Genomic DNA, 11,821 nt, shown 5'->3' on the forward strand with positions numbered 1-11,821 from the left:
ATGACTTAGCACAGCCAAACAAACAGACTCCAGGCTGTGGTAACTCCCTGTTGTCAGCTGTGAGCTCAAACCGTTTGCCTTCAGGGGGGTCCCATGTGTGGCCTTGCTACTGCTTGGTGGAGAATTTCCCTGTTGATTTAATGAAGGAGTAGGAGCGAGGAGGAAAACCTCTGACATGGATGTGCTTGCAACTGGGCAGGGCATCAGTTTGATGCTCACTGGGACACTCTGGAGAGCCTGGGAGACCTTGGCTCAGGTCCTGTTGGCTTGTGGTCACATGTGCGTGACAGAGGCAGCACAACTGCGCTGGAGGCACAAACCACTACTCCCAGTTTCAGCCTCTGAAATGCCTCTGTTCAGCTCCCAAATGGATTAAGCTGGATATTCAAGGGTAACAAGTTATTTATAAGGCAGGCAGGATCCACCTTCCCACTATTAAGGTTGGAAAAACCCTCTAAGATCATTGAGTCCAACCTTGTACCCAGGTGCCAAGTCTGCCACTGAACCACGTCCCCAAGTGCCACAGATTTTCACCAAGATCCCTGGTGTTTCTCTCTGTTCATGCTGGATTCTCCCACCCTCAAGCTACGGAAAAGAGGGATTTTCAAACAAAAAAGGGATTTTCAAAGCTTTCCTGCTTTCACTGTCCACAGGAAGTGATGGCCCCTTCCTGCACCTCAGTCCTTCCCTCCATCCAGCTCCTCCACTGAGGTGATCATTTGCCTCAGGCCTGTGACATCCCCAGTGTAAATAATATCCCTCAAGTGCCCCACAAAAACCTGGCAGGGGGGAGGGCAGGGCAAAGCTCAGAGATGGCCTTCATCTCTCAGGGAAAAGCTGGGAACTCTTCTGCAGCTCAGCTTCCCAAAGCAATCCCAGATGTCAGCTGAGAAGGACTATTTCCAGCAACCTGGAGAGGATTCAATTTGCCTTTATTATTCCCAGTTTCCCACTTTCTGACACTTCACAGGTTCAGCTGCCTGCATCCTATTAAGCTGTTCCCCTCACCAGTCCCCATCCTGGAGGTTTTCCTGGTTCAGCGCAGTGTAATTCCAGCATCAGCTCTCTCCAGTGCCCTCTGGATATCACTTGCACAAGGAATCTGATCTGAATGTCTCCCTTCCTCGTATTCAGCCTCAGGGGCACCTCCCCAAGGTGGTGACAATGGTGGGGACCATAACTCTGAGTCACCTGCCAGCTTTGCTATCAAGGTGTTCTGGCACAAGGCATGGGAAGGAAATGATTCTGGGATCAATGAGGTTTTACTCATAGAATCACAGAATGGTTTGGGTTGGAAGGAGCCTTAAAGATCATCCAATTCCAACCCCTTTGCCGTGGTCAGGGACACCTTCCACTAGACCAGGTTGCAGGATCTCTGCAAAATCACCTCTTCTCCTGCTGGGGAGTTACCTGTTTTCTTCTGTGGCTTTTGTCCTGTCTCCTTGCAGAGCCACCAGCGAAAAATGGGTCCTTTCAGGATACACTTCACCTCATCACAACCTCCATGGCTAAAATAGATCAGAGAATGACAAAGGTAAATAGTTGTTTCCTCTTGCTGACCCCAGGGAGAAGCTGGCCCAGCTGCAGATGATTGTGCTGTGCCTTTCTAAATCCAGGTGGGATGAATCCCACCAGTGGCTCTTCTATGACCTTTTTTTTGCTGTGATTATTTTAGGAAAAGTCTCTTGCTGTCTGTGCATCAGAGCCCTGAACTTTGCTGTGGTGTGCCGTGTGTTCCCACAACCAGCAAGCATTTGGGAGGAAAGCAGGAATCAATTTGCTCTTTTGCCTTCAGCTAAGAGAAAAAAAAATTGAAAGGAGAACAACAGTTTTATTTTTATTACTGTTATTATTATTTGCTCCTTTGAATTTCCTGCCTTCTCATAAAATCTAATGGGAAATGCACTCGCTGACCTTATAACTCCCAAAACCAAACACGATGCCAAGACTTCTCCACAGGCCAGCTTTCCTTCAGGGTGCCATATGGGATGCAGCCCTTGTTCCTACAACTCAGGCAAGCAGGTCACCAGCTAGTCACAATCCATGACACACAAACATTTTGTGGGCAGGAACATGACAAGCAGAGAACACCACCAGGCATCAGGTTTTTCCTGGCCACATCTGTGCTAGTAAATAAAAGAGGGCCAAGGTGGAGCACCAAGCACTGTGCTGAATTGTCTGGCATGTTTAGCTGCTCCCAGCAAAATTTTGGACAGTGCCAGCTAATCTTCTCCAAGACAACATCCAGGCAGAGCTTGGGAAGAGCATCCATCATGGATTTTTTGACCTTCATGGAAAAAAAAATGCATCCAGTCTGACTCTCTCTGCCTTAAAAAGCTCCAAGACACAGTGGCTTCATAGGGCCAAATACATAGAGCTAGGCCAAAAAAAAGGCATTTTAGGAAAAGGTCTGGTGGGCCAGGAGATGTTTGTGATGAAATATTGGAAAGGGAGTTGCTTTAAATGTTCAATCTGTTATGACCATGAGAGTGGGATGTTTGGGGTTTGTGTGTGGGGGTAGGAGAATGAAGCGTAAGAAATGCTGGTGGTTGGCTTTGAAGTCAGATTTGAATTTTGAAGCACAGGCTTTGGATGATGCCAGGGGGAAATGCATCCCCTGGAGCAAGTGATACATCCCAGGACAACCCAGCTTGGTCCCTCAGACACCACTGACTGGTGTCAAGCTGGTCCTGTCCAGGTGGATGAACCCACAATACAGACCCTGAGGTACCAACAGAACCTGTTCTTCTTTGGAATGTTATGGGGCAGGTCTAGAGGCCTGGGAGTGAGCTGGATCTCATGCCCTGAGTTAGATCTTGAGGCCCTGAGTGAGGTCTCCCTCACCAGGTACATCTCACAGCCCTTGGTGTCACCGGGAAGGGCCACATGGAAAACCTCCAGGGTTCAAGAGACCAGGGAAACTGTCTCATAAAACAGCCCTGCTTTGCATTAGCAGAGGCAACTTGATGAACTCCCCAGCAGGGGCAGGACACGACACCCAACTCCATCCCAACCACCACATCAGAGACTCCGGCGAATTGGATCCAGAAGGGGCAGCTGTGAGTTATGGGGCTGGAATTCCATCAAGGGCTTCTGGGGAGGTCATAAACCACCAGACAGCTCCCACAAGATCCTCCCCCTTCTTCCAGTTCACCCTCCACAAATAGAATTACAGCCCCATAACTCCAGTGGGGTCTGTTTGTCTGGAGAAGGACAAACTCAAGGAGCCGTCTGGGGGGGTGTCAGGCTGTAAATCCATTCTTTTTCCTGCCATTCTTCCATCTTCACAGGATGGTGCTTCCAGGCTTCACCCTGGTCTCCTCACTTCCCCCACCCATCCTAACTTCTCCCTTTCATCTCATTTCTCCTTCCTTTCCTGCTTAATAGAGACATAAAAGCAGTGGGTGTCTGACAGACCAATCCACCGGTGAACCACTCAAATCCAACCCCCTTCCCTTCACCCTGGAGAGTGAGAGCACCACTCAGTCTTCTTCCCACTGTTTTTTATCCACAAACCATTCCCTACCAAACATCTATCCCACATTAAACCTCCTCAATGAAAGGGACACCCTGGTTCCTTTCAAGTTGGGCCAAACAAGGTATTTCTCCTTAATTGCATTCTTTGATGGTTTATCAGACAAAGGGGGGTTGGGGACAGCCCTTTATATTTTTTTATGGAATTTCCATGCAGACATTCAGCCTGCAAAACAGAAAACCAGTCTGGAACATTTCAGCCTTACAAGTTAGATAAAACTAAGTGATTCTATTTGTGGGCTTTTTTAGGTTTCCTGGGCTTCGGAGGTGGTCCATGTTTCCCAAAGATTGCCTTCAGTGGATGATAAACAGACTGTGGATCCTTTGGAAGTTAAAGCTGGCAGGCATAAAAAAATACCCTCAGCACAAGTTCAGCAAGAGGAAAGTAAATCTGAGTCCAGAAAGGGAGGATTTGTTAGGGGCAGGCACAGAGCTGGTACAAGAAGGTGATGGTCCAAAGCTTGGGTGACGTGTTAGATCACAGCACCTCTCTAACAAACCAGCTGGTCAGGCTAAATAAATAAGATTAAAATGGGCTGGAGCACTTGACATTATATCAATGTCCCCTTTTCCCCTTCCACCAGAACTTTTACAACCTGCTGAATTTAGGAATTTGGTGTGATAGATCAGGAAGCCTGACCTGGAAGTGCTGGACATCCCTGCTTGAGAAAAGACAGGACATTGGTTTTCAGTGGCTCTTTCTCTGTCGTTTTTGTGACCCTTCATATATTTTAGGATATAAATGATCAAAAACTCCCTTTAAGTCAGGAGGGAGCTGTACCAATGTCAAACCACACCAAAATTTGTAGGATACTTGTCGTGTTTATTTAGGCTTAAACATTTATGTGAATTCAAAGCTGAAAGGCTGAAGGGTTGGTGGTGCTCCAACTTAGGTAGCAGCTCCAGAACCCTTGGAATGGCTTTTCCTGACAAGTGGTACAAATTTCAAGGGTATCTTGTGCTACTGACTCTGCAAAGAGCACCCTGAGAAGGTTAATTCACCAGGCAAAAATCCATGTGGGGTCATATTTGGACTTTAAATCAGGGACAGTTCTGGGGTTCAGAGATTTCTCATGGAAAAAACAAGTTATTGGTCAGTGAAACAGGAATGGTGTTTCTCCTGGACTCTCTGAGGAGGGAGGTTTTCCACAGCTGGTAAAGACATTTTCTGATTATTTGTTTTTAAATACCCTCTTACATATTTTTCTCCAAATTTGGCCAGCCAGGAGGGCAAGAGTTGTCTCTACTTACTTACTCAGGTGAAATCCTTGAGGACTGGATTTTTTTAAGTTGTGTGTGGGTTTTTTTGTTTTGGTTTGGTTTGGGTTTTTTTGTTTTGTTTTGTTTTTGTTCTTTTGCTTTTTTTGTTTTGGTTTTGGGGTTTTTGTTTGTTTGTTTGTTTGTTTAGTTAGGTTGTTTTGTTTTGTTTTGGTTTTGGTTTTGGTTGGATTTGGGTTTAGTTTCTGTCTATCCTTGAAAGTTACTTCATATGACCAACTCCAATCTCTTCCTGCTCCTCATTTGAGGCTCCAATGTTTTTCCAAGCTGTCTTATGGAGATAATTATAGTAATGGTTTATTCTGCAGGGTTCTGCTGCAACCACATTCTAAAAAAACACATGCTAAAATTTAGGGAAAAAGAGGGTGGAAATACAGACAGAGAAAGAAAGTGATTGAGCAAACAAATGAGAGCCACATAGTAAATCTTGAAGTGTTATGAGGCAAAACATCTGGAAAAAAATAGATTAAAAAGACTCACATATTATTTAAAAAGCCAACTCATAATAAACCAACAAGTGTCTCGGTGAATCCCAGCAGAAAAATACTTTGCAAACTGGATTGTGCCCTGTGACCAGATTGGGATATTTCACATATAATAGTTTCTTTAATTTAATATAATAAATTGAATATAGTAAATATAATATTTAAGATAATGAATCATTATGTAACAATATGTAATAATATATAATAATATTTATTAATAATCAATAATTGAGATTTTTAAATAATTAGTTATTATTAAATTAATAAATTAAATATTAATAATAAATTAGTATATAACAAATATATAATATATAATATATAACAAAATACAATAATATATTTAAATATATGTAATATATCATATATTATGTATAATAATATATATTCTATTGGATATGAATAAATATAGAGTGAATTTATTCTTAATTATTAATTATTTTATAATATTAATACTATTTAATAAATATATTTAATATAATAAATTCTTTAATTACTGAGATTACCCCATGCAATATTTGACAGTTCTGCCCCTTTGAGAAGTTGACGGTAAGGGGAAGGAATAAAACATTTTTCTAGATTTCTGGCCTGGGGAATTGCCTCTGAGTTTATTTTTTTGCCTTGTTATTTCTTCCTCTTTTGGAATTTTTTCCCTTTTTTTTCCCATAGAATAGAATTTCAATTAGCAGAAGGATAACAGAGTTGGAGTTGTCAATGGAATATCTGCAATGGCCTGATGCAGAGGTCCTGTAAAGCTTAGGTTACTCTTTAAAGAAATAAGAACACCCTAAAAATCAGGGTGTTTTGAGAGAGGGAATGAAAGGGGTGGGAAGGAGGTTGCTTATTTTTGAATTTAATTTTGACTTGCTGTGTTCAACTGCAAAAGAGAATGACAAAAGAAAAGAGACATTGGATTAAGGACACCCAACCTGCTGGATCTGGACAAGAAAATGTCCAGATAAACCTCTTGGTACATCCTGTGACCACCTCTAAGCCTGGGGGATGTTTTCATCAGACGACTGAAAGGGTTGAATCTTCCCTTATGGGAGGGATGGAAGGGTTGGAAGAGAGCCATGAAAGCTGCAGGAACCCACGTGGAGGACACTGAGAAGTGATCTAGGACATCCCAGAGCACACAGGAGTGCTCATCTGGTGTCTTCTGGTTCTTAAAAACCAAGAGTTTCAAGGTAAGAGTTTCAACCTTCCCTCTTTTGGCAACTGGCCCAGCTGAGGGTTCACCTTTGAAGGATGTCAGAAGCACCAGCCCCTCCATGCTGACCGAATATACCTGGATGTATGATGATGTTTTCTTAAATTTGGGGGGATTTCAGATTCCACCTGATGCCTCTGGACTCTCTGATGTATTGGACAGCTCTTGATTTCAGTTTTCCTAGAGAAAAGGCCGAGAGAGTCGGGATTGTTGAGCCCAGAGAAGGAAGAGCTTCCAGTAGCTAAAGGTGCTACAAGAGAGCTGGAGAGGGACCTTTTACAGGGGCATGGAGTGACAGAACAAGGAAGAATGTCTCTAAACTGACAAAGTTTTAGATTAGAATATCAAGAAGACTTCTTTTCTGTGAGGGTGGGGAGGCCCTGGCACAGGTTGCCCAGAGGAGCTGTGGCTGCCCCATCCCTGGAAGTATCCAAAGCCAGGTTGGATGGGGTTTGGAGCAACCTGGGATAGTGGAAGGTGTCCCTGCTGACTTTTCCCAGCTCTCCCTGGAGAGCTGAGCCAGCTTAGATCACCAGGAATGTCATGAGGCACTGCCTGCCTGTGACTGCTCTTTGAACTGGGGGCTGGAGAAGATCCTTGAAGTCGTTCAGAGATCAGACACACGTGGCCCAGATTTCCCTGGGCCCCTTTATCTGCTCACATCTGGTTGTCTTCAACACAATCTGTTCACACAACAGTGGCCTCAGCAGTGTTGGGGTGAGGGAGATGCCAAGAAAGCCCTTGATAATCTGTTCCAGAGGCTCAGGGGAGCTGTGAATGCCCCATGGTTACGATTTCAGATTAAAGGGGGCCATACAAAGTAAAGGATGTCATCACAAAGCCAAAACATCCACTGAATGGTTTGGGTTGGAAGGGACCTTAAAGATCACTTGCTTCCAGCTCTTCTGCCATGGGAAGGGATACCTGGAAGCAGAGAGCAAATATTCTGGGAGAAAGGCTTGATATCACTGATGAAACCACTGCAGACCTTGACTAGAATGAAGAAGGGTATATTGGGCATGTTCTGACACACTCTTAGAACTCAACAAGAGGTAGAACTTGAGGTCTGGACGCCAGATCTTTAGGATAGTCTATTCTCCACCAAGGTTTTCACTTTCAGCATTTGCAATTTTAATCTAGATAAAAGTGATAAAGAAAAAACCCCTGTTTTTAAAGTATGGCCTGATAGCATTATCCTGCATTGCCAGTTTATAACAGATCTGGACTTTTAAATCATATTTCCTCAGTCACCGTTGCAACTGAATGGGAATTCTTGCACTGAAAACATTGTTCTGGTGTTCAAACCCTTTTATCTTTTTTTTTTTTTAATTAGTCAACTTTCTTGAGAGTGATTCTCCATTAACTCAAATGTTTGTACTATTACCAATGTCTCCTTGAAATATCTTCAGGATAAATCCCTGCAACGGGAAAGGATGCACAGCTCCAGGCACCTGGCCAGTATTTTTCAGTGTTCAAAACCAGCAAAGAGAAAAGAGAAAAAGTCTGTCCAGTTGGGAGGCAGAAATGAGAATAATAATTAAAATATTCAGAACAAACCATCATCACTTTTCACAGCAATTCAGAGCCTAAAAATCCTGTTCCAAGAGGCACTGGAAAGCATGTGACTTACATATATTTGATTAGGAATATGATGCAATTCACAGAAAGAATGTCAAATGCTCAGTCTGTGGGATGAGTTAAACTTCCAAAGTAATCTGCTTAGTCCCAGAATTCCAACCAGGAACAGTTTTTGGAGGGTGAACTCTTTCCTGACACTTTTCTCAGATTCTGGGTTCTTTAAGAACAGCAGGTATTTCCTTGTGATGGGGTGGAAATCCCTCTGCATCTTCATCTCAGAGGAGTGAGGACAAAGTGTAACTAAAAATAGTGGCATCAAAGGAAAGGAAACCACTGTCTTCTATCACACAAAGTTCTAATCTGGAGAGATGCTGTCAACAGGAAAAGATTGGAGACAAAGAAGGTTTTGGAGTTACCCATAGGCCTGCTGAGCTTGTTATTGGGATCTGTGGCTTGGCTTAAGCCAAGCATTAACCCTTCAAGCTCAGCTCAGCCAGAATTATTCCCTGGTCCCACTGGTGACTTCCCCCTGCTGAGAAAAAAAGTCCCATTCTGCCCTTTCTCAGTGATGTCAAGAAATAAAAAAACCTAAAACTCTTTCTAAAACTGTGAGGTCAATAAGTGTTAGTGCAGCAATATTTCCTTTTCCAGTCACAACATAATCCTGGGACAGAATTCCTGTAGTCTGCCTTTGTCCACCTGTATTACTGCTTCCTAGAGATCACTCTGGAAATATCTTATGGAAATCTGTGTGTCATATACAGCATGGGCCTTGCAGAACCAAAATACCTCAGCTCTGCTTCTTTCCTTGCTGCCATGAGCTCAGCAATGCATGGAAGCACCTCTCAAACTCAATTTATTTCAGGCACAAGTAACCTTGATGGATTATTTTGCCCTAAGACATCAGCAAATAGTTTGGGAATATGAGAAATTAGATGAGACAGGACCTTAAACCTCAGACACCACGTCTAGACTCGACCATGGACTCCAAACTTGCCAACCATCAGCATCATAAAGACAACTGTGTGCAGTAGTCTCTGGAGACAACTTCATTGGAGACAATCTCCCTGGAAAAACCCTAAAAAAGCCCAGAGCAGAGGTGACCTGCTGATGGAAGGCAGATCCAGTGCACAGGCACCCAAATCAGCAAACTGCCTGCGGGTTGTGTCTTGAGGAAGGAAAGAGAAGGTTTGCAGCTGTTCCTCTTGCCCAAGGGTGAAATTATGCGAGTCTCAGAAGCGTCAAGTCAAGATCAAAGGGAAGAAAATGAAGAAAAGAGAGAATAATGGAGAAGTGGGAATAGCTTATGCTCGGGTAGTGCTCCAGGGCTCACTCTTTCTTGTGCTGAAGCTTTCAAGTCCACAGCAGGGGCTTTTCTCCTCTTCCCTGCCTTGTAAACTGATCCCTTCTCGCTCTCCTGGTCCCTACACATGAGGTGCTGGAAGGGAATTAAATATATCCCTCCTTGGCTGGGGTGGGCCTGGCTGTACCCAGCACCTTGGAGTCAGGCAGAGCAGATAACCTGCCTTCTCCTGTCCCCTGAGCCACATCAATTTTAGACACATCGTCTGCAAGAGGGGAAAGGGAAAGTCTTTCTTCTTAGTACAAATCTCATGGTTTCACTACTTCTTTTGGTCCTTTCTTGGGCTCAGAGGAACCTACACACCTTTTTACACATCCTCCATCTGCAGCTGATTTCAATGATCCTCCAAAGTGCCCCGAGATCACAGGCAAACCTGTCCTGGAGGTGAGGTCTCTCTGTGTGCCTGCACCCTGCCAGCTGCCTGCAGCACACAAGGTGCTTATCCTGGAATGGTGGAAACTTGTCCTTTCTCCACCCATAACATCACCTGAAGGCCTTTTTCACCTTCCCAGAGCCCACCTCAAGCCAGTAGAGGAGGAATATGGTGCACACCTGTACCCAGCCTATACCATCCACCACTCTGTGGTGGGTTTCTCTGGCTCGGAGTTCCCCTCTTGTTTTCTTGCTCCTTCTTCCAGCTGAAGCTCCATCTCTTCAGGTTCTGAGCTCCTTAGCCTATTAAAAAGTGAAATGCAGTGTGTTCTTGCTCTTTCAGTGGATCCTGAGGGCAGAGGGTCTGTTACTGCACATCTCATGCTGGACAAGTACTTTGTACATGGCAGCAACCCTGAAACTCTGCTCTTGCCCCACAGGATTAGAAAAGGGTGATTGTTGCTAAATCCCTTCCAAATAAACAAGATCTCAGAGTGCTTTGACATGCCAATTCCCTTCTCCCAAAACCAAAAAGCAACGGCATTCAATTCATCATCAGGGCTGATCCTTCAGCTGGATTTAAAGTGGTAAAATTGCCAACAGCCCCACACAGGGCTGGTAAAGGTGACATGGGATACACAAGGTGACATGGGATACACATGACACAAAAACCTGTGACTCTCTGCAACCATAGCTGGAGACCAGGATAATCCAGGATGTTAGAAATGGTTTAGCAAGTGCAATCCAAGAGTTATCCCTCCCCCTTTCTTCCTCTTCCAGGGATAGCTTTACAATGAGAAAGTACGAGAACAAGGAGGAGGCAAATACAGTTCACAGCACTCAGCACTACAAACACTGCGAAACAGATGGGGCTGAACAGCACCTTTTGGAAGCAGAACTAAAAAACAAAATATACGGGATCCAGAGGGACATGGAACATTAAATTTTGTAACAAAAAGTTCTGCTCAAACTTTGCCAGGTTCTCCCTTTATCTTCCCCCCAGCTTTGCTCTCTGCCCAGGGAATGTGCAGCGCAGCAGGACTCTTCCTTTCCACTGCAGGGGTTTGTATATTGGAAACACTCCATACACTTGTACCAAGGGATCTGTCCTAGCTCAGTGCTCACAGCCCAGAAAAATTGCCAGGGATGGGTGATGGCTGAGAGAAGACCCGTGGGGACAGCGAAGATGACAGCAGGAATATTGGAGAGGGGATGTTTGGCTTCCCAGTTGAGCCACGAGGAGTCAAGTGCGCTTTACCTTAGCGAACAAACAAAAAAACCTGTTTATTTTCCAGATGGAAAAAGGAGATGAAGCAATTTGGACCAACAGATATTCAGGGGTTTGCTAATAAATTGCTCAGGAAGTTTGCCTGCAGAGTGATTACACAGTTTTTAGGTAGATCCACAGGGTTTGCAAGGTCACCCCACACCCCAGCAGCCTGTGACAGTCAAGTGAGGCAGTTTCCCCAAGGCTCCCAGACTCAGCTGCAGCACAAGTGGAAGCAAACAGGCTCCTAATGACTGACTGCCTGAAACATGTTCATCAGCTCTTGGGAACATCAGTTTGCAGCAGCAGAGCAGGGCTGGGTGGGAGGAAGGTGGAATCACAGCTCAGGTGATGGGGTGACACACGGTTTTCGCTGCCTGGGCTGATGTGATTCCTTGGGTGCCACAAGCTGGGCATTTTGGGTGTCAGGATCACAACCAAACAGACTGCCAGGCATTTAGATTTGAAATCCAGAGTGTTTTCCTTTTGCTGGTCACCTGTGTGGCAGGAGGACCCGCCCTGATGAGACCTAAAATCAGAGAATGCAAAGAGTGCAAGCTCTCTGTGAGGGGTTACTGGTGGCACCAGGGTGCTGGTTTTGGTGTTGACTTATGCTAAAACCAGCCTGGTTCACCAAAATTCCGACACACATCCTGCTTTTTGGAGTTGGAGGTGACAGATAAGCTGGTAGCTGGCCTGTAAATTTGCGACTGGCAGTCAATCACTTTATACTTTAT

The sequence above is a fragment of the Neopelma chrysocephalum genome, unplaced genomic scaffold (assembly GCF_003984885.1).
Source record: "Neopelma chrysocephalum unplaced genomic scaffold, ASM398488v2 Primary Assembly neopelma1_187, whole genome shotgun sequence".
Classification (NCBI taxonomy): domain Eukaryota; kingdom Metazoa; phylum Chordata; class Aves; order Passeriformes; family Pipridae; genus Neopelma; species Neopelma chrysocephalum.